A 22,488-nucleotide genomic window follows, 5' to 3' on the forward strand; every position below is an offset into this window, starting at 1 on the left:
ACTCAGTGAAATAGAATACCAGAATGTCATTGGCTAAAAAAATTGCATTAGATGTCAAACTATCACTGTACTCAGGATAACTAGAAAATCAAAATGCTTATGTTATGATGTGGATGAGGCTCTAATGGTAAATTGATAGAAATTGGAACCAAAAGGAAGTTTAAAATAAAAAAAATTGGTCATTGTTTTTGTTGCTTTGAACTTTTCATTACGTCGTAAAGCACTTGCGATACACCAGTTAGACAAAACAAATCCATCTAATATCAGAGAAGACCCATTAAAAGATAAACATACAAAATAAATAAATTAAAGATTGTTGCAAGGTTTGAAGAGTCATGGGAAGAAAAAGCAAGGATTGAGAGTTGGGGTTTGGACAGTTGCAGTTTTAGACAGTGTGGTCCGGCTGAGTAAGCATTGTTGTTAAAGGTGAGATATGTACAAAGAATAAGAGAGGTGAAGGACGTTGGGGAAGAATGTTCCCTGCAGAGGGAACGGCTTTGTAGGCCACTCTGTAAAGATCCTAGCTTTAACAAGGAATGAAATAGGGAGCTATTGGAGGATTTTGACTAGGTGAGACAGGAGCTGACTTTTCTTGTAAAAGGATATTCTCTCTCTCCCTTTTTTTTTTTTTTTTTTGGATAGTAGATTGAGTTTTAATGGTGGGCAGGCAGAAAGAACATTTATAGGCTTTTGAAGGCCAGAGGAAGTGGAAGTAATGCAGATGAGAAGTGGTGTGATTGATTCATTTTAAAGGTGCAGCCAACAGCAGCTTTGCTTGACAGATTGGAGGTGAAGATGACAATCAGAGGAGCCAGGGATGACTGCAAAACTTTTGGCCCGAACAACTAGGAAGGACTGTGGCATGGTCTTAAGTTGCAGTCATGTAATCAGTTGAGATGGGGAAGATTTACGTTTCTATATCCCAAGTATTATAAGCATAAGTAAAATATTGGCTGCTAGAAAGGGGCACTCTAGTGTGTTTCTGATTTCTGGGATATATAAAATGTACAGCTAAAGGAGTCTCAGAGATCCAGTAGACAACTAATTTTGCACATTTCAAGTGCCAGGTGGATGTTCTCTGCCGTAAGCCACTCAATGACGGATTCAACGACTCTGATGTTTACATTAAAAATAAAAATAAAAACAGTGGTCCGATGATATCGGGGCACCTTTCTCAACTGCCACCACTGACAAGTAGTCCGAAGGCTCAGCACCAGCCTCGCTTGCCCGGGCAGAGTCCGCGGCTCCACTTCGAGTGCGGGCACTGCCCCTCCGCGAGGTTCGGGGAAGGGGCGTGAGCAGGAGCCGACCACCCGTGGGTGGGACGGGCTCCTGCGCTCTCCCACCAGCCCTGGTCGCCATTTTCTGGCGCGTTCTTTCCCGCGCGCGCTCCAACCCGACTCTCTGCCCTCTGCTCGCCTCGGAGGGGGCTTTCTGGGCAGCGCTGCTGGACGTTGTTGAGCGTCGCCGGGGTCTGGGCAGAGTCCACGCCCCGGGCTGGCAGGGGGCGGGGCGGGGGCGGGGCCAGCTGGCGGCGCGGCCCTCCCGCGGCTCTGGGAGCGCGCCCCGCCCCTCGCCCCGCCCAAGCGCGAGCCGGGGCGGGGAGGGAGGGGCCAGGAAGCGGCGAGTGCGCCGGGGAGAGCAGCTGCGGCGGTGGGGGAGGTAGGAGCCGCTGAGCCGGCGCTGAGAGCGGCTGCGGCCGGAGCGGGCGGCGGAGACAAAGACGACGGTAAGTGTAGCGCCGGCCTAGGTCGCGCACCGGCCCTTACACCTCGCAGTCGCGGCCCGTTGGGCGGCGGTCCGAAACCCTGAATCCCTGCCGCCGAGGGCTCGGGGGGTAGCGCGGCCCGGCCCTGCCCGCCGCGCGCTGCGGGCTGTGTGGGCTGAGCCTGCGGCTCCATTTTCAGGTCTGGGTGAGGTCCTCACACGGACCCTGCCTTTGGGTTTTCTTCCATTCCCGCTGAGAAACGGTTCCACGCTCCGTTCCAAATTCACGGCAGGCGGGCGAATGAGGAAGCCAACCGCCAGCTGCTGTAAAATGGCAATGAAGACCTCCTCCCCCCAACTTTGCAGGTCTGGAAGTCGGGAGGGCGGCGCAGGGGGAGGGCGGCGAGGGCCGGAGTCCTCCAGGTGAGGGCTGGCGCGGGCGGGGACCCCCTGCCGCGGACCCGGGGCGTGGATCTGCGGCGGCCGGCGTGGTCCGCCCGCGGGTCTCGCCGCGGCTCTTTCGGCCCGGAGAGAAAGCCCCGACCACCTCCCCGGAGGGGCTGGTGCTACTCTTACAGGTTGTTTTTTACCCAGCGCTTGCTGCTTCAGTAGTGATTTTTGGTAACGGGTGTGGTAGGTAAGCGACTCGCTGATGCTGCATTAACAGTGGAAGAAGCCCCAATGGGCTGATTTCTGTAGAAGAAACAACGTTGGGATTCCTCTTCAGCTGCAGTTATTTTAAATGATAAGCTTTTATAGGGGAATTTGGTGCTGATGGGCAGTTCAAGGAATTTACACGTTTTTTCCGAGGGCCTGGCATACAGTAGGTGCCCAGTAAAATATGTGAAAGAAGACTGACTCTTGAAACATCAGACAGAGCAGATCTCACATCTAGTAAAATTTAGGTGCATACCCTCTTGACTCTAAGGAAAACAATATCGCAAACAACATGTAGTTTGTTTGAATGCTCGTGTTTTTGTGTGTGTGGGTTTACCCAAAATTTGTGTTGATGAGTTATCAGTTATTGTTACCAATATTATGGGTGTATAAAATGATTAAATGTGGAATTTTTCATCTTGATGGTAGACCTCTTCTGTTTCCGGAAAACGAGCCTTATTTCTAATTTTCTTTAAAAAGAATGGAGAACATCAAAGGTGCTTGGACTGTTTTTTTTCTTCTTCTGAGAACCAGCTTTCAATTTCATTATGAATAAAGAAGTTCATGTGCTTTTAAGGGACTGTGGTATGATCTTGAGTTGCTTTTCAGTCCAGGGAGAACTTGCGACTTAGGGGAAAAGGAAAACTAATGTTGCACCAACATAATTAAACCTCACGGTTTACTCAGCAGATACTCATTAAGTACCTGTTACGTACTGACACACCTGTGCTGGCTGCTGAGTGTGTAGGGGCGAGCAAAACCCACAATTACTCTTCTTTGAAACTCGAGTGTGAAGTTCTTTTCCTCTTTGTTGGGGACCGTCTTGTACCCCTGGTGCCTACTCGAAGTTGGGAAAGACGGCAGGTGAAGCTGCGGGAAATGCAGACGCAGAACAGTCGGCTTAAAGGTAACTTTATAGGAGGGCTAAGATCATTGGGCTACATTTTCAACTGTCAGTTTAATAAAATCTGCCTACAGTTTACTCTCAAGAATCTCAAACTAGTATTTTTCTTCTCCCATATTAAATGATTTTGGTGTGGTGTATTTATTGAAAAAGTCATGCACTTCTGGTTCTGCTTTCTGTAAATAGTCTTTGCTCTGGAACATTTTCTATTTTTAAAAATCTCCAAGGAGAAACAGTGGATTCCTTTTCTATAAGAAATGTTTTTAAATAAAGCACCTTTTTAGAAATTTTATTTTGACTTTTTATTCACCATGTGTAAATAATATAGTATTGACTTGATAGTGCCAAAAAGGGAAGGACTTAGTACTAATTCGTGGTTCTGCATTTGGATTTTCCCTGTAGTATTACAAGTGTGGTAAAAAGAGGATGGGATTTGTAGTATTGTATTTATTAATCTGAATATATGATTAAAAATGTTTTATTTGGCCCCTTTATAAGTCCAAATTAATGTGCTCCAAACTCAGTCCTCATCATGACAAAATAATGTAGGTTATAATTTTTTTACAGATAAGTTTGGAATTTAGGGTGGACCCTTTTGATTTACCAATGTTTATAAGGTAATGTGTACATTCAAATAGAACTTTCAGATCTTTTTTTTCCAACTTTTTAAAAATCATTTTACTTATTTATTTTTGGAGAAAGGGTAAAGTAAGGAGAAAGAGGAGAGAAACATCAATGTGTGGTTGCCTTTGGCATGCCCCCCACTAGGGGCTCTGCCCACAACCCAGGCATGTGCCCTGACTGGGAATTGAACCGGGACCCTTTCTTTTGCAGGCCCGTGCTCAGTCCACTGAGCTACACTAGCTAGGGCTTAGAACTTTCAGATCTTCAGACTTACTGGCTGTTAACTTTTTGTGGTTGTTCCTAGGAATGATAAGGGAAGTCATCCCTCCAATTTAGTGGTAGAGAGTTGTGATAGGTTTTTCTTTAAATGTAAATTTTTTATAGAAATAGAAAGAGTTATTTGATGACAGTATACTCGATAGTCTGGTGTTGATGAGAAATGTAACAGTAAATGATACTAGTGATGATGAACAATGTAAGCAAGCTGTGATATGTTGAATAAAAAACACTTGGCATATTTTTATTTGGATAAGAACATCAGACTTGTTGACAATCAACAGCATTGGCACATGTTAAAATAATTTTTTCAAGAAATTAGAACCATTTATGACCTTTTTTTGTGCCTTAAAAAATACTAAAAATGTTTTCAGAGTATTCCTACCTCGGAGTAGTTCATAATGTTTTGAGGTTAAATAAATTCCAGGATCCTCTTACTTTATAATTGTTTGAATATTTGAAATGTTGGTTTTTTCTTCATCAGGGTTTGTGTGTGTATTTGGGGAGAGGGTTCTTTTTTTGTAAGGCCCTTTAGAATGACTTGAAAGCCTTTCTTTTATTAGGTGTAATTAATAAAGTGATTAAGAATGATGCTGACGTGGCACATTGCAGCTGTGCTCATATTTGCCTGTGTGGATCGTGGGAGCAGATCACTTAGCATTTGTGTAAACATTTCCAAAGCACTTGATAACTAATTTCTCATATTTATTCTCTAGGATAGGTTGCTATTGTATTTTTAGGTCCCAGTTGTCTTTTTTTTTTTTTAAATCATGAAAGTTTAGGTTTCTCCTCTGCTTTAGGATGAGCCTGAGATATTTTGTTAAGGCTTTATAAGATTTTTCTCACAATTGCAAATGCATATTGATTGTGATCTGTTACCAGTGTTCTTAATCTCAGTTCTCATGAAAGAAGTATTTTCACATTTTGTTGAATGTTAAGTGTCAGTAAGGTTTTAGATCTCTCTCAGAGGGAGACATTATGGGTTCCTTCTGCGTTCTTGAGAGGAAATGAGTGAAACATATGTTTATCCTTAATACTTATTAGTGAGGTGAGGGCATTTATTCTGTTTTTTTCCCCCCAAACTACCTGGGAAAACTTGGATTTTCGCTTATTAATAATTAACTTTATGTATCCTGCTTCCTCAGTTCAAAGCTTAAGTATACTTGAACCTTCCTATAACACTAGCAAATGAAGAACAGAGCAGGATGTAGCTGAAACTGCTCTGGGGTCCCATCTGAAGGGAGTTTCTGAAGTGAAACCCGGAGACTTGGTAATATATTGTCTTCACCCTGACAGTATAAAACACTTGTAAGTGTATCTTACTCAGAATGGATTATGGTAAAACAGACCATCATGCTTTTTCTTAGAAAGCATTAAATAACTCCAGGTTAAATTTAGGCATCTTTAATGATGACTAAATGATGGGCACTGGTATTTCCAGTTTGTAGCTTATCCACTTAGAAATTCATGCCAGGGTTTCTTATTAAATCTTGTGATTAAACTTTTGTAAGCATCTCCTACTAAAACAAAAACACTTCGCTTTATTTGACTTAATCTATTTTCACATTTGGTTTAATAAAGCAAAAGTAATTTTTTCTGTATAATCAGCACTGTGTTATATATATATTTTGCACCTGATACATCATGGGAACCTATGGATATTTGTAGAACTGGTATGTTCAATGGATGGGACTTGATCCGAGTTTAAGCAGAAATGACTGACTTTCTCTCACTGCACCTTGGAGCCTCCCTGTAGGTTAAGTCTTTCCCTGCTGCTCTAGCTCTTAGGAAGATAGTTTTTCTAGTTACTTTTAGGTAGTAAGAAGTGTTCTGCTCACTTGTTAGCATTAGTCTTATTTCAGTCATTAGAAGATACAGTTTAGTATAATAATTGGTGTTGAAACTGGCAGTTTAGAACTTTTTCTTCCCCAGCTCAGAACTGATTCAGAAGCCTGCTTTGGAGGAAGAGTCTCTTTTTATACCACTTTGCCGTCCTCACCGTCCAGGATCCAGCTCAGTGGGGAAGGAGGTTGGGGAAAAGGTATGGTCTTAATGTGGCTTGTGCTGTCCTGATCCGGCACTGGTGCCTCAGTTGGTCAGCTTGTTCAGAGCTGATCTTTCTCCAGGAGTGCTGGAAATGGTTTTCTCGTGGACTCCACGTCTGGCAACCTCCAGCTGCAGTTCCTGTGACGTCACTCTTCTGTTCTGACTCCTTAGCCTTCCAGTTTCCCTTCTCTGCAGGCTCACTTTGCCCAGGGAGTGGTTTTGCTTTAGTCTTTAACGTTCTGTAGCATTTAACCAGACCTGCCTGTACTTAATTAGGGTTATTTCATACGACGCAGTTTCAAGCATTTCACAGGGGCCTCATCCAATTTTCCAGCTCATTCTGTCAAATACCCCGACTTGAACAGTACTTTCGTGTCTGGGACCTACACTCCATTGCTGCTGCCACCTTTTTTTTTTTTTTTTTTTTTTTTAAGATTTCATTTAGTTGACGGGGAGGGAGGTAGAAAGAGAGAAACATGGGTAGGTTGATAGGTTGCCTCTTGCACACCCTCAGCTGGGGTCCTGGCCTGCAGCACAGGCATGTGCCCTGACTGGGAATTGGACCTGCAGCCTTTCCGTTCGCAGGCTGGCACTCAATCCACTGAGCCACACCAGGCAGGTCACCACCACCATTTTAATTGTCCCGTGGTCCACTGTTAGGATTCCTCCCATTTTCACACCTTCAGTTCCCTGGTAACACTTCTTTTACTGTATGCACCTGGCAGTTGAGTGTGTCTTGAGGAAAACACTCCCAGGCTGACCTGCTCTTTTAAATTGGTGACACCGACTTCAGGAGGGCCCTCCCTGCTGCCCACAGTCACGCTGCCACTCCCCTGAATGACTGCTGCACCCTCTCTCCTCACACCTCTAGCACCTCTTTTCTCCTCTTCATTTTCAGCTGATGACCTTGTTTCCTGTGTATTAAAAATGAAAGCAATCAGAAGAAAGCCTTTGCATGTCTCTTTACATCTGCGCCTGTACTCTCTGCATTTCCTGGTGTGCTGTGACCATCACCTCCGCTCTTCCCCTTGTCTCCTCTTCCCTTTCTCCTGCCAAGGCCATTGCATTGCTTCAGTGTCACCCCGTTTGCCTGCCTGCTGGCTGGCCGGCCTGCCAGTGCACCGCGCTGCATCATCAGTGTGTGTTTCCCATGCCTACTGATGAATCCTTTCAGCATAGAGATGTGCTGAAATATTGCCCATCTTTAAAAACTGCAATGAAAACCTCCCCAACACCCATCTTTCTTCACCTGCTGCTCTCCGAAAGAGTTATTTGTGGTCACCAGTACTCCCAGGCTCTTTTGGATCCCCTTCAATCAGCTTTTTTCTTTTCTACCCCACTCTAACTGCTCTTGTTGAGATAACTAGTGACCTCCTTGGTGATAAATTCCCTAGTCAGTTCTCAGTCCTAATTTCACTGGAAGCAGCAGCAGCAGCATTTGATGTGGTTGATAATTTCTCTTCTTTGAAAGCTTTCTTCCCTTTGCTGCTGAGACACTACTGCTTATTTTCCATTTCTTTTGCTGGTTCCTTTTCATTGATTGCCCCAGTGTCTAAAGCACAGTGCTCCGTCCCAGAGCTCCATGTTTAGATCCGTTCACTGTATGCACATGTAATCAATCTCCTGTGGCCTCATCCTGCCTGTTCTCTAGCCGGAGTTATCAAGTATTTCAAACTAAAAGTCATTTTTAGTCTGGATCTCTTTCCTACCTCCAGACTTACGTACCCAACTACCTAGTCAACATTTCTGGTTAGACATCTGAAATTTAACCTGTCATAACTGAACCGCTTGTCCTCCTTCCTCCCTCCCCCATCCCAATGATTGTTCCTTTTCCAGTCTTCCTCATCTTACTAAATGTCAGCTGTATCTTTTACTTTCTCTGGCTGAAGCCTCACAGACATCCTTGACTCCTTTCTTTCTCATACTCCATATCTGTAATGCGCATAAAAGTATCACTTTGGCCAAAAGTCCATTACGTTTTTTCCGTTATGTGTGGCTGTAGTAGTGTTTAGTTGTTTTTAACTTCATTTGAAACAACTTTGTTAGATTGTATTGTGACAGCTGTCATATGAATATACATTTTAAAAAATTATCAAATTGGTGAATTTTAGTGCAGCCATTTAAATATTTAAGATTGAAGAAAATATGCAACATTTTTGTCATATTATGCTTTATTATTTCAAGAAAGGTAAAAACGCAACTGAAGTGCAATAAAAGACTTGTGCAGTGTGTCGAGAAGGTCCTGTGACTGATCAGACTTGTCAAAAGTGGTTTGCGAAGTTTCTCGGTACTGTTGACGTTTTGGCCAAATACTGAATCTTTGCTGTCTTGTGCTTTGGAAGATGTTTAGTGGCACCTCTGGCCTCTACCCACTAGAAGCCAATAGAGAGAGATGGTCGACATGCTCAAAGTATCCAAATCAATAAAGTCATTGGTGAAAATGAAAAGTGTCTTTTATTTTATGGGAAAAAAACATAATGGGCTTTTTGGCCAACCCAATATGTCCTTTATTTACCTTAAAATCTACCTTGAGAATAAGTGTAACAGCTTGCTATCTTCAGCTGCTGCCAGCCGCTCCAGGCAGCCGTTCTCGCTTTCCTGTTATTTCAGTAGTGTCCTTTCTCGTCTCCCTGCTGCTCTGCTCTTTTCTGTTCTCCACCCAGCAACCATTTGAAATAAAAGCACAGTTATTTTATTCCTGTGTTGAGTTGCTTCAGTTGCTGCCCATGCCATTTACAGCAAAAGCAGAATACAGCAAACAGTGCATACGAGGCCCTCCATCATCCGTGTCTACCTCTTTCTCTCTGCATGCCCACTGGTTCCTCCTTGCTTCCTCCACGCCAGGCCCATAGGTCTCCTTGAAATGTTCTTGAACTTGCCAAACACTTTCTGTGTTGGTGACCTTAAGGAAAGAACTTTGTTTTATTCGCTGCAGAATCCCCAGTATTCATAACAGTGGCTGGCACGGTGGGCACTCAGTCTGCCAAACGAATGGCCGCTTGCCTAGTCATTTATGTCTTTGGTAACAGTGCGTATGTACTTTTCTGTAACTAAAAGTATTTCAACCTAAAACCATTAATCCCATAAGAATTAAGTAAAAACAAATTTAGATACAAAAAGATACGGTAAGTTTCAAATCAGTTTTGTGTATGGAAAGTGAAAATACACAGGGAAATGGTGAGGACAGAGGAGGTAGGAAAGGAGTAGAGAGGGGCAAGTAAGGTAAATGGAATAAAGAAAAAGCCTTATTTGGAAGTAGAGTGACAATTTTTTTTTTTTTAAACCCTATTTTTGGCTTGCCCCGTGTTTGTTTTTTTGTTTTTTTTTTTTAAACACTGTTTCTTGAATTCTGAGTGTTGCTGGTTTGCATGGACTTAGACGCTTCCAGCTGGGCTGTAACATGCATTTTCTTTTTATCAGGGATATAGACTGAGATTGGGAGCAAAAACTTAGTTGCTTTTCCATTGTTGAATTTCTTATGTTACAGAAAAGCAGTTGCTAAGAAAGTAATTTACCTGACTGTATTCTAGCATTTCTTATTTTTTGATAGAAAGCTCAAAAAGAAGTCTCATCGTTTCTAGGGAGGTATTTTCAGTGTACAGAAATTCGTCAGTCTGTCGTACCCTCTCAGCACTGCACTGTCTGTTTCCTCCCGCGCTCAGAGAATGGGGGGCATTTATTGTATTTCTGTGGTTAGGTAGCAGCTAGCTGCACCAGTGTACACAACGCTATGGAGAATAATACATTCATATAAATGTTTGTGTTCTAAAGTGAAAAATGTTTGAATATATTTAAGTGCTTCTTAAAACAACAATTTAACTGATATTTAGGTTGCAAATGAGAGTGCAAGGGAAATTAATGATGCAAATTTAGTATTTCTGCTGAGGCAAGATTTTTTTTAAACTCTTTTTTTTCTGAGCTCTAGGTCTCATTTCCTGTTGGTTGATTTTTAAAAAATTATTTTCTTTAATTGTTGAAGTAGGTGGCTTCGTAGAAGTTCCTGAATGAATAGATAATTGTTTATATGTAAGCATAAATTATTCTCCATAAACTAGCTTGAGCATTTCCCTATTTTTGTGCAGTGCAGTAATGATGTCGTGGTTGACTTGTCTTGGGGACTTCCATGTGGCCATAGTGTGGATTTAGTTTTCGTGGACATACATGTGTTGATATGTATCTGTATAGTGTTTTGGTATGCAGATAGAATGAAAGTTGTATATGCTTGCTACTTTAACTACTAGGCAATAGTATTTATAAATCATATTTGGTGTTACATCTTTTCTTTCACATTAAAATATGAAATTAAAACATAAAAATTTTCATATTAAAACATGACCATTATGATTTTTAAAAAGTTTATTTACATACCATGTGAAGTCATTTTGGATCACACACTGCAAGTATTTGCCTAGGTTTTGAATTAATCTATTTTGTAGGCTAATTAGGTCATCTTCATTGGAATTTGACATTGACCTACCTGAATTTATGTTGGTATTTCACATTTGAAATACCTATCTTGTATTAATAAGATCATCTGAGCTGGTGTGCAGTGTTATTACTAAGTTCATTTCAGCTGTATCCATAATTTGAGGCCTACCATACTATACCACCTTCACTTCATAATGTTCTGGGTAGATTGTGAAGCAACCAAAATTGTTATATTGAGAAAAGTGAATACAATGAATAGGCTGTGACCTAAGTCTCATAAGGAGTCATTAAAATATTCATTATAGTATGTACTCATTCAACACATTTATCAAAGTACTCTTCCCAGTCCACTCAGAATAAAATACAAACTGTACTCACCAGAAAATACAAACTCACACTGTTTTTGTGATGTGGCCTTGACAACCTCTCAGAATATCTCACCTTTGCTCACTGCTCCTAGCCCCAGTAGCTGCTCAGTTTCTCAAACACACCATGCTTGTTCTTGCATTAGGGCTTTTAAACAAGTTGTTTCTCTTCCCCTAGATGTTTGCAAGCTTGGTCCCTTATCTGTAAGATCTCAGCCTCAATATTACCTCATTTCCTAACCACTCCGTTTAAGATAGCCCCCATCACTGTTCCTCTTTCTTCATAGCATTTGTAAGTCCTTGAAGCTCTGTGTGTTTAATTTTTTTATTGTGTCCCCAAATAGGTTATAAGTTTTAAGAGGTCAGGGATCTCCTTTGTCTTGTTCCTTGCTGTCCACAATGCCCAGAACACTACCTGGCATCAAATAGGCAACCAAAATTAAGAAAGTGTAGAATGAATGAAACAAGGTACCAATCTCATCTAGTCTTTCTCATGAATGGATTTTAGAGTACTGATATATTAAAGTATCAAAAGTGTATTCCTTCTAACCCAAGAAAGTCAGAAACTGGATTATTCAGACAAAAGCCCTTTTGGAACAAGATGAGAGAATTGGGGAACCGCTCAGATCCTTAGGTCCAGGGCACTGGGGTGGAACAAGTGGTGATGGAGCTGGGGAGCTGACGGTGTGCATCTCTCCATCCCGAAACTGGCCGCAGTGGGACTGTTGGCAGCATGGGAGTCCGCAAGGGCCGCGAGTCAGGGCCTCTGTTACAGAGAGCTGGTTAGATGTCTGCCAGCGGACCCGGGGCGGGGCCACATGAAGTTACAGTTTTTATAGGCAAGATACACTTGAACATTGGCACTTCCTTATGGTTTAACCTAGTAGAGTTACTTATTTTGGTTTAATGATAATTTCTTCATGGAAGTCAGTGAAATTACCTCAGAGCTTTCATTATCTTACTTATTTTTTCAAAGTTGCATTCACTTCAGATCTGATGGTTATTTCTAGATTATTTAATGTGTAATCGACTATTTATAGGTTTCTGTAGTAATTGTTAACAGTGTACACGATTGTTTAGTTCATTCCCAGGTGGGCACAGGTGCCCTTGAGATGCCTCCGCAGGCGTTCTGGGTTTTGCTGCTGAGTGCTGAGCCCCTTGAAAGGTGTTCCTTTTCTAGTGACAAAAGCAGAGCTGATTCCATTTGAGCTGCATTATTAGATAACTTTTTAAATTTTCTCACCAGAATGATTTACATAAATATACCTGAGTTCAGGTTTTTTTTCCTGGCTTTTTTCTTTTTCCCATTGTTAAGTGTTTACCTACTCTCTCTGATCTTTACTTTCTGCTGCTCTGTGATGTCTTCTATTTAATCAGTATCTCTAAGCCAGTGAAGTGATTTTGTCTTGTTTCTCACGTTTCAGTAGTTTTTCCTGTTTTTTGTCTTTCCTGTGATTGCCGGGCATTCTGAGACATTTCCCACATCTACTCCCAATCTGGAAAGACACATGAGGTTACTTCTTTCTTATAGGTACCATTTTCCTATCTGAGGAAATTATTTAAAAATTGAACTTTGTTGGCTCAGGCAATTTCACTCACACATTTTTTTAAAGGTTTTTTAAAAAAGATTTTATTTATTTAGTTTTGGAGAGAGGGGAAGGGAGGGAGGAAGAGAGAGATAGAAACATTGACGTGTGGGAGAAACATCAATCCGTTGCCTCTTGCATATACTCTAACTGGGGACCAAATCTGCAACCCAGGCATGTGCCCTGATGGGGAATCGAACCAGTGACCGTTTGGTTTGCAGGCCAGCACTCAACCCATTGAGCCACAGCAGCTGGGGCTCACTGACATTTTTTGAGCAACATTTGCATTCATTAACTCTGAATAAGTGGATGTGAATTGATAATATTGAATTAAAATACAGCACCTAGATTTTTTTTAACTCAAATTTTTCTGTCTCATGCACAAGCACTAAAAAATTGCTTGTGTTAATGCAGCAAATATATATATGCTGAAGAAAAAAAACACTCACCCTGGCTGGTGTGGCTCAGCTGGCTGGATTGTCATCCTGTGGGCCAAAGGGTTGTGAGTTTGATTCCCGGTCTGGCACATGCCTAGGTTGTAGGTTTGGTCCCCAGTTAGGGCTCAGCTGGTGCGGTGTTTCTCTCCCCCTCTCTCTCTCCCTTCCCATCTCTCTAATATCAACGAGCACCTTGGGTGAGGATCAAAAAAGAAAGAGAGGGAGGGAGGAGCATCCATAATCCTACCACTCTAAGATATCCACTGGTCATGTTTCGATGAATTGTCCTTCCAGACAAATCAATGAATAAATAAATGTTTTCCACAAAAGTAGGATCTTTGTACACATATTGCTCTACAGTATCTCACTTTGGCAAATATTGTAATCATAACAGCATTGATTTTTATTACTTCGGTTTGAAAGGATCTTAGTGGGAAGTGAAAATTTTGTTTGACAGGGTAAAGCTGTAAGTAAAGTTGTGATTAAAAACAGTGGTGTTTATGGAGAGGAGAATGTGGTAAGTCACCTCGAGACAAGAATTACTTCAGCAGTAATTTTTTCTTAAGGGCCCTCTTAACGTTGTACAATAGCCGTATTGTAGTACACCAGCTAAGGAAAACAGTACATGATTCTGTGTACAGTAGAATTATTTTAATAATAGCTCCAGGGTAAAATGCGCGGCTGTAGATAAGTTTGTATAGTTTGGTCTGCCCCAGTCCTACTGATGCCTTAATATTAAAACTATTTTAGAAAAAAATGTATTTTATTGAAGGCCTTCATCTGTCCAAATTATGATACTTAGATATTGCTATCTTTTTTATATGCCTGAATGAGGGGTGAGGGCGTTCTTGGAAAAAGATTTTAGCATAAGCATTCCTGTAATAATGTTTGAGTTGATTTTTGTTTCATGTCTGTGAAAAATCTTGTGGAATTATATATGTTGGTGTATAGCATCCTTTGGAAATCGGTCCCAATCTTGTCAAACAGTTGTTTGGGTCTTAAAATTAATCAAGGGTCTTCTAAGGCAGGGCTCCCCCAACCTCCGGCTGGGCCTGTCAGGCACCTGGCCTTACAGCAGGAGGGGAGCTTCAGTGTAATGCCCTTGAATTATCCCCAGACCATCCCTCCTCCCTCTCCCCAGGCTGTGGAGAAATTATCTTCCACAAACCGGTCCCCAGTGCTGAAAAGGCTGGGGACCGCTGGCTTTAAGGGTTGTGTAATTTACATGACTTTCCTTTTACCACAGTGGTATCATTACCTAGAGTAGAGTACACCCCTGATTTCCTGCCTTGGTTTGATTGTTCCTGACCTTGTCTTTCCTGGTGTTGTTTACTGCTCACTCACAAGCCTCTGCAGTCTTTATCTCTTCTGAAGTAGCTAAAGTAGCCATTTCTCTTACCCCTCATTGCTGCTCTCTGGGTGGTACATACAGCGATGAACACATTTCTCATGTGGTGAAGAAGAATAAAAAGCAATGTAATTGATGTGGTCTTTTCTACTGAGAAATGATGCAGTTGTCTAAAGTGGGGAGTCTGGCAGTCAGTGCCTAAAAAATGTTTCTCACCTAGTGACTCCTCACTTGTTTGTAAGTGGATATGCATATGGCTCTGGTTGTTGGAAGGTAAAGTGAATCTTCATATAAATCGAAGAAAAGTATTTAGAATTATTTCACTCTGGCTGGCGTGTCTCAGTGGATTGAGTGCTGGCCTGCAAACGGAAAGGTGGCTAGTTCGATTCCCAGTCAGAGCATGTGCCTGGGTTGTGGGCCAGGTCCCTAGTTGGGGGTGTGGGAGAGGCAACCACGTGCATTGATGGTTCTCTCTCTTTCTCCCTCCCTTCCCCTCTCTCTAAATAAATAAAATCTTAAAAAGAAATTAAAATTATTTCATAACATTTTGCTCTTACAAATAATAGGTATTTAAGAAAATTTCATTTCACAGTCACTTTTTAGCTTCTGTTTGTATATTCATTTTGTGAATAATGGCCTTGTTTTTGCAAATGGTACACACACACTAAAGTTTAGAAATCAGTCACCCAGTAAGTGGAAGAACTAGTATTCAAAGTATTCTCTCTTTTTTTTTTTTTTTTTTTTTTTTTTAGAGTCAGTGAGCTTGGGAAGTAGCAGAAACAATCAGGCACACCTCAGTTTGACCCCTAACGTGGCCACATATTTGCTGCGTGGCGCATAAAAATCTTGGTGTTTTTTATTTTCTTTTTCCATTAAGTGAGGGTAATAGGCTTGTTAGGATGAATGAGGCACACATGAAGTGCTTGGTTTGTAGAAAGTGTTCATAAATGAGTCATTTTCTTTCTACCCTGTACATTAAAATATCTCAGGACTCACTTGGACATTTCACTTGAAAGTGAATTGCAGTCAGAAAACTAGAAATACATATAACCCAGTTGGACTGGTATTTGTAGTGTCCTTTACTCTGCTTGTCTGAGGAGAGTGGTTCTTGCAACTATGTACTTAATAAAGTATTTTGACTTCAAGGAAAGTCTTGAAGCTGAAGTACAATTCAGGATGAGTTAATTTTTGCTGACCAGAATGGTAAGAAGGTAACTAACGTCTGTGTTTCCTAAGAAACGGAAGCACTTACGTATAGTGTAACAATTGTATGTATAAAGATGACTGTTTTAAAGGTTAAGAACTGACCCCTTCCAAAAAATGACTAAAATATGAGAAAAAGTGTTCAATTTAAGTAATAATCAGTAACGAGTGTCTCTTATCAGATTTAAGATTTAATAAATGGTGCTAAGTCACCTGACTGCCGTGACACAGGAACTACATAAATTGCTGTGGGGAGTGTAAGTCTGTAGAGCCCTTCTGAAAAGCAGGAGTGAGTGGTGTATTTGCCTTGTGAGTGAGCGTAGCTGTGTCCTAAGAAGTAACAAATTCCCCCTGCCCTCCCTCTTTGAGGGAGATTATGTTCTTTTTTAATGACAGCTTTATTGAGATAGTTCATGTGATGATATGATTTGTAGTAAGAAATACATATTTGATCTTCTGTCTTTGTGGTATATAACTCTTTAAAACCATTGAATGAGGAAAAGTTGTTTCTTTTGTTATGTTAATGAGGCAATTTTTTGGACCACACCTGTGGATGGGGGGCTGGTTGCCTTGGAACCAACCTTGTGATTAGCGGGATGGAACGTATTTCTCACCCCTCGGGCCTCTAGATGGGAAAGGGGCTGGAGGGTGACTTGCCAGTGGCCAGTGCTTTAATCAGCCATGCCTTTGCAGTAAAGGCTCCACAAGAGCCCAGGAGGATGGGTTTGGGGCGCTTCTGGGTGGGTGAGGTCTTGATGCTGGGAAAGCATGGAAGCGCCATGTCTCTGTCCCTGTTTCTTGCTCTGTGCATCTCTTCTACCCGAGTTGTATCATTTTATAATAAACAGAAAATCTAGTAAGTAAAGTGTTTCTTAACGTTTTCTTACCAGCTCTAGCAAATTAATGAAACCTGAGGAGAGGTGGGTCATGGGAACTCAAGAATCATGGGTGGTTATATGATTGGCCTCTGAAGGGAAGAGCTGTAGTCTTGTAGGATGAGCCCTTAACCTGTGGGATTTGATGTTATCTAAGTAGCCAGTGTCAGGTTTGAGATGAATTATAGGGTACCCAGCTGGTGTCAGAGAATTGCTTAATGTTGGTATCAAAATCCTAATTTTACATATCATGGTTCACCTTTTTAAAGTATGTAAGTCAGTTGTGCAGCGGTCACTGTTGTCTAATTTTAGAATATTTTCATCATCCCCCCAAAAAACTAGCAGTCATTCCAGTCCTCTCTTCCCCCCTAGCCCCAGGCAACCACTAATCTATTTTCTGTCTCTTGGTTTGCCTCTTTTGGACAGTTTATATAAGTGGGGTCATATACTACGTGGCCTTTGGTGAGTGGTTTTTTTCACTTTGCTTAATGTTTTGAGGTTCATCTTTGTTGTAGCATGTATCAGCACTTCATTCTCTGTTGTGGCTGAATATTATTCAGTTGTACGAATATACCACATTTTATTTACCCAGTCATCAGCTTATGGATATTTGTTTTGTTTCCAAAGTTTGGCTATTAAGAATAGCACCGCTATGAATATTCACGTACAACTTCGTGTGGATGTCTGTTCAGTTTATCTTAGTCATATACCTGTAAGTGAAACTGCTATACTGTCTTCCGAAGTGATTGTACAATTTTACATTTCCACCAGCAGTACAGGAAATACATGGCCCTTTGTAACCGGCTTCTTTCACTTAGCATACTTTTCAAGGTTCATCCCTGTCATAGCATGTATTAGTACTCATTCCTTTTAATAGCTGAATGATAATTTGGTTGTATGACTACATCATGTTTTGCTTATCCTTAAAAAAAGCTTTCTATCCAAAAACATGCAATGAAGCATTGCTTGCATTAAAGAACAATGGAAAATTGCTCAAATTTTCAGTGAAGAGGAATGGTTAGATTAGGTACTTCAGCACGTTTCACCTGTTGGTAATTTGCTGTGGCGTGTTTTCAGGGGGAAGACGGTCAGAGTGCTGAGCCACCTGGCCAGGGCAAATTTTTAAGAAAATAACCACAGCTATATAGCATTGTATATTACAAATTTAAAGTGAGATCATTCATTATTAGGAATATTACTACTTTATGCTGATCCAGTAATTATCATAAAAGTCCAGTCATTGTTAAAAGAATGAGAATGGTTTGTGCAACATCAATGTAAGCTGACAGCTGAGGGGAGACTGGAACGCGCATGTGTGATCAATGACGACGTCACTGCACTAGTCAGTGGAGGGGTAGATGCCATTGAGTGAGCAGGTGTTCTGTGTGGAGGTTGCATTCAAAGTGACTGAGTGAGTGCAGCAGCGAATCCACATCAAAAATTTGTGTTAAGCTTGAACATTCCTCCACAGAAACTATTCATATGATTCAGAAGGCCGCAGGTATGGGCAACTGGTGATGGGCAGCTTCATCACGACAACACGCCTGCCTGCTCAGGCATCACGTCTCATGCAGAGTCTCTCGCAGAGTCTTTTGGTGAAACATCAAATCACCCAGATTTGGTGCCCTGTGACTTCTGGCTGCTCCCAAAACTAAAATCACCTATGAAAGGGAAAAAGATTTCAGGCTGTCAGTGGGATTCAGGAGAATACAGTGGGGTAGCTGATTGTGATTGGGAGAACTGTGTGAGGTCCCAAGGTGCCTACTTTGAAGGGAACTAAGGCGTCATTGTCCTAATACAATGTTTCTTGTTTCTTGTATCTTCTTCAATAAATGTCTCTATTTTACATATCACATGGCTGGATACTTTCTGGACAGACCTTGTGTTATAAATAAAATTATTTCAGACTGCAACTAAGAACTTTTAATTCTTTATATGGACCTCACATTTTCAAATTATATAATAATTATGGTATAGAATAACACTACTTCTTATGTATTTGATTTATAAAGTGTGGGGGAATATAGGTAATACATATTTTAAACTTAATGAACAATACTGTGTCTGTCAGAGTTTATTATAAGAAAAAAGCTACTCTAGGATTTTCAGGCAGAAAGGTATTTTATATAAGCAATTTGGTACTTATACATCATTGGATGGCCTGGAGGAGCCTGAGTCCAAGGACCACCACGGGACTATTATATTCACTTAAGAACATTAAGACTGTAGCTGGGAGGGCAGGAAGCTGAAACTGGGAACCAGTCATTGGAATACTGAGTCTGGTGCCCTGACTGTCTCTAGGTACCTTTAAGTCTGGTGACTACGGTTTGGTCACTGTAACAGCTTCTAATCATGTTTCTTTGTGTCACTGGTTACCACTTAAATCAGCGATAGAAGGAGCTTCCAGCTCACTCTTCTATCCTAATCTCATAGGAGGCCTTCTTACTGGCAGAACCTGCTTTACATTCCAAATACTAACTATAAGGAAAACTTTGGGATATGTAGTTTTTCTGTTTTGTTTTGTTTTAGCCTTCCTGTCCCTGAAGTACAGGAAGGCATGTATAGGGAGTGGTGGGAAAGAGCGAATGCCAAGTGCTACTTGACTAATCTAACATACCTAACATTCAGCTGAAGCCTTCTGTTTATTAGATGATAAGGCTTTGTATGCAATATATTTTAAAGGTGGTAAGATTAAAAAATCCAACTTAGACTTGATTTGTTCAGAAATTTTTTCTTTTAACGTGAGCTATTTTCATAAAGCAGCATGTCAGTTCTAATATTTTCTGTTTTACAATTCTGTTATTTTCATAAAGCAGGATGTAATTCTTATATTTTCAATTGGAAATAAACTAATGTTCATAGAAACTGCAGTGTGTTTCTTTCTAGATTAAATAGGTGAAATACAGCCAAAGGATGTAATTGTAAAATCTTATTTTTGTCCTAATTGCTGGGTTTCTGTAGAATTGCATTAATACATAATTTCAGTGTTTCCTATATGCTGCCACAGTTTGTTATTTTGCTAACATTGGAGAAGCTGTGGCAGTCTTTCAAAAGGATGTATGAGCCTTGACCGGTGTGTCTCAGTTGGTTGAGTGTTGTCCAGCAAAGTGAAAGGTCACCAGTCCGACCCCCTGGTCAGGGCACGTGCCTGGGTTGCGTCCTGTGTGAGAGGCAACCAGTCAATGTTCCTCTCCCTCTCTTTCTCCTTTTCTTCCCCTCTCTCTCAGAATAAATAAAATCTTTAAAAAATAAAAAAGATGCATGAGCTGGTAATTATAGCTTTCCCCTTACAATATAGAATGAAAACTTGTATGGTTTTTTTTCCATTAAGCTTTCTAAACATTTTGTTTCCTTATAAAGTTTTGAGAGAGAGTACAAGTTAGTGTGCTGTTTATCAGAAAAATAGATATACCTCTTATATTTCATGTCAGATTGTTGAGTATTTTCAGTATGGTGAGCATCTTATTAAAGGGCCTTATGCTAAATAACTTCCAAATACTGTAACATGGGCTCTTCACTAGTAAGCATTTGAGAGTAAGTTGGGGATATAGGTTCAGTTGGCAACTGTTGTTTGCAAGACAGATTGTTAGGGTGACCTGGAAATTTAACTCTGCTTTAGGGATACCAGTTGACTACTTGGAGCCAGGAATGTAGGTTTGGTATAAGCATTTTTGGGCACTGAAGTGGAAGCGTTGGTCCCCATGTTCCCCACCCAGCTGCTTTCCAAGTGGATTCTTTTTAAAGAGCTGATGTCACTCTGTTGCTGTTCTGGTTGGTTCTAGAGCACTGCTGTTTCATGTTGGCAAGTTAATGTAATCGTTAAACGTTTTGTGCATGGACCCTGTAAAATTTTTTTGAGAAACTTTATACCTCCTTTTCTGTATTTCAGAACTGACACCTAAATTTTTACATCTTAAATTGAAAAGGTTGCATAAAATATAACTTTTGGAGCACTCTGTTTTATGTGCTTTTAAAGAATATATTGCCAAAACCTTGACCCCATGTGTTCTGCTTCTTCACCTTAAAGGAGAATATTGCTGCAAAACTGTTTAGTCCTCGTCACACCAACCAAGCTGGGTGTGTTTTCTTGTCAGAAACGGTCTGACCTTTCCAGTTTTCATGAACATGACAACACCTGCACTGGACAACCGCAGGACAGTTACTTTCACTTCCGAATTCTAAATCTTATACTGACCAACTGACTGACTGATTGATTACACAAGGATTCGTGCCACGAGTTAGTTTGGTGATTCTTGCTTTGCTCACAGGAGACTCTTCCTCTTACCTCCCAGGTACCATTTGGTGCCTGCCTGGTTTCTCGAAACAAAGTGTATGAAGGTTTGGGGTAAGAACTATGACTTTCTCCCATAACGCAGAAGAGCTGCTGTGGAAGGGAAGGTAGAAAAAGAGAATGAGTGATGCCTGCACACATCAGCTTGAGGAGAGAGTAGCTGGAGGTCGTGAAATTGATTTTCTTGAAACTATTCAGATCTAGGTACCCTTTGGAAAGTATCAAACCTTGCAGAAGACCCTTGAGTTTAGGGGAACAGCTTATCTTCTGCTTTAATTGGTATTGTGTATTTATTCTTTCATGTAAATTGTCTTATTTACCTTTTTATTTTGCCTTGAAAGCCTTGTTTTAACAAGCTGTATAACTGACCTTTATGGTGAAACCAGCATGGTTTTCATAAAAAGTACTCTATAGATCAGTGAACATAGTAATCAGAACTTACAGAAATGATTGCCAATTGCCAAAATACAGAAATTAGAAAAAAAGAAAACTTGATCTCTGCCTCATACTCTATACCAAGATAAATATTCAATTCTCCGGAGTTGAATATAAAAAAGAAAGTGTTAAACATACTGGAATAAAAGATAGGCGATATCTCAGGTGTAGGGAAAGCCTTCACAAGCAGCCTAAGCATACTCCTTTTTCTCATTAAAGAAGGAAATCACCGATTACTGTTTTATGGCCATAACTGTCTTTTAAAATTACATAAATTGTCTTGTTTAGAAATACAATTTTCACATTACATTTAAGCTCAAAATTCTCATTTACATCTAAGTTATCTTGCAAATTTTATACGTTATCTTCCCCTTCTACTCAAACACAAAGAACCCTTCAAAGTGCTGTTTTGTCCCCATGAACTTTCCTAATGATCCCTTTGCTAAGTTTTGGGGTTATTTGGCTCTTGGGTAACAGACAAGACTGTATGTATGCAGGAGCGTGTGGAATTAAATTCACTAGGGAACCATTCTCTTGTGTTCTCTTGGAATAAACTATTGATTTCTAAGCTTCTTTAAAATAAAGATCGTCATACTGAATAATATATATACTTGCTAATTTGAATGTTGAACAGTTGAACATAAAGATATCTTTATAGTTTAATTTGCAGATTTGTTAGATTTTTAGCAATCTAAAAATGAGTAAGAACTTATTTTTCTGAAATATTCATCTCTACCCTTTCCAATGGACAGTTTGTCAACAGCCACTTTCCTATGAAGTCCTAGTGTGCCAGGGCCTGATTGAAATGCAGACTGATCCCTCTGCAAAGGAGTGACCCCACTTGCCCTGTTTCCTTATGAAGGCAGTTGGGACAAGTTAAACATACATTGACTTTCTCAAAATATATATCTTGCCGTGTATAATGTGCACTTTTTTTGTCCAAATTTTTGAGGGAAAAACGAGGATGTGCATTATACATGGGTATAATGATTACATGACCCGGGTATAATAATCCCGTGTGTAATGCACACAGAACGTGGGTGCACGTTCATGCAGAGGACACATTACACACAGCAGAATACGGTAAGTTGAGATTTCCGCACCCTCTGCGTTTACCAGAAATCATACCACACTGAGTCATTCTGCTGCTGATTGAAAACGCATAGCTGGTAGAAGAAATTGCATGTTAAGATACTGTCACTTCAGGATGGCCACTATATACAAGGGTTCCGAGACTCAATGAAGTGCCCACTATTTGGGTTAATATTCAGAGAGTCCAGGAAACATCATCCTTGGCCCAGTAGGC

At 40.7% G+C, this 22,488-nt stretch overlaps 1 protein-coding gene across 4 annotated transcripts in view; it reads left to right on the forward strand.

Moving 5' to 3' along the window:
• The first annotated feature begins 1,600 nt into the window (after nucleotides 1-1,600).
• Nucleotides 1,601-22,488, forward strand: part of CDC42SE2 (CDC42 small effector 2) — a 91,758-nt gene continuing 70,870 nt past the window's right edge. For 3 of the 4 annotated variants that reach the window (XM_053912203.2, XM_053912202.2, XM_053912204.2), the window contains exon 1: nucleotides 1,601-1,729. The gene's annotated coding sequence lies outside the window, so the exon portion shown is untranslated. Of the gene's footprint in view, nucleotides 1,730-1,907; nucleotides 2,074-22,488 lie in introns of all 4 variants that reach the window. The other variant, XM_071219486.1, reaches the window with a different exon arrangement.

The sequence above is a fragment of the Desmodus rotundus genome, chromosome 10 (assembly GCF_022682495.2).
Source record: "Desmodus rotundus isolate HL8 chromosome 10, HLdesRot8A.1, whole genome shotgun sequence".
Taxonomy (NCBI): Eukaryota; Metazoa; Chordata; class Mammalia; order Chiroptera; family Phyllostomidae; genus Desmodus; species Desmodus rotundus.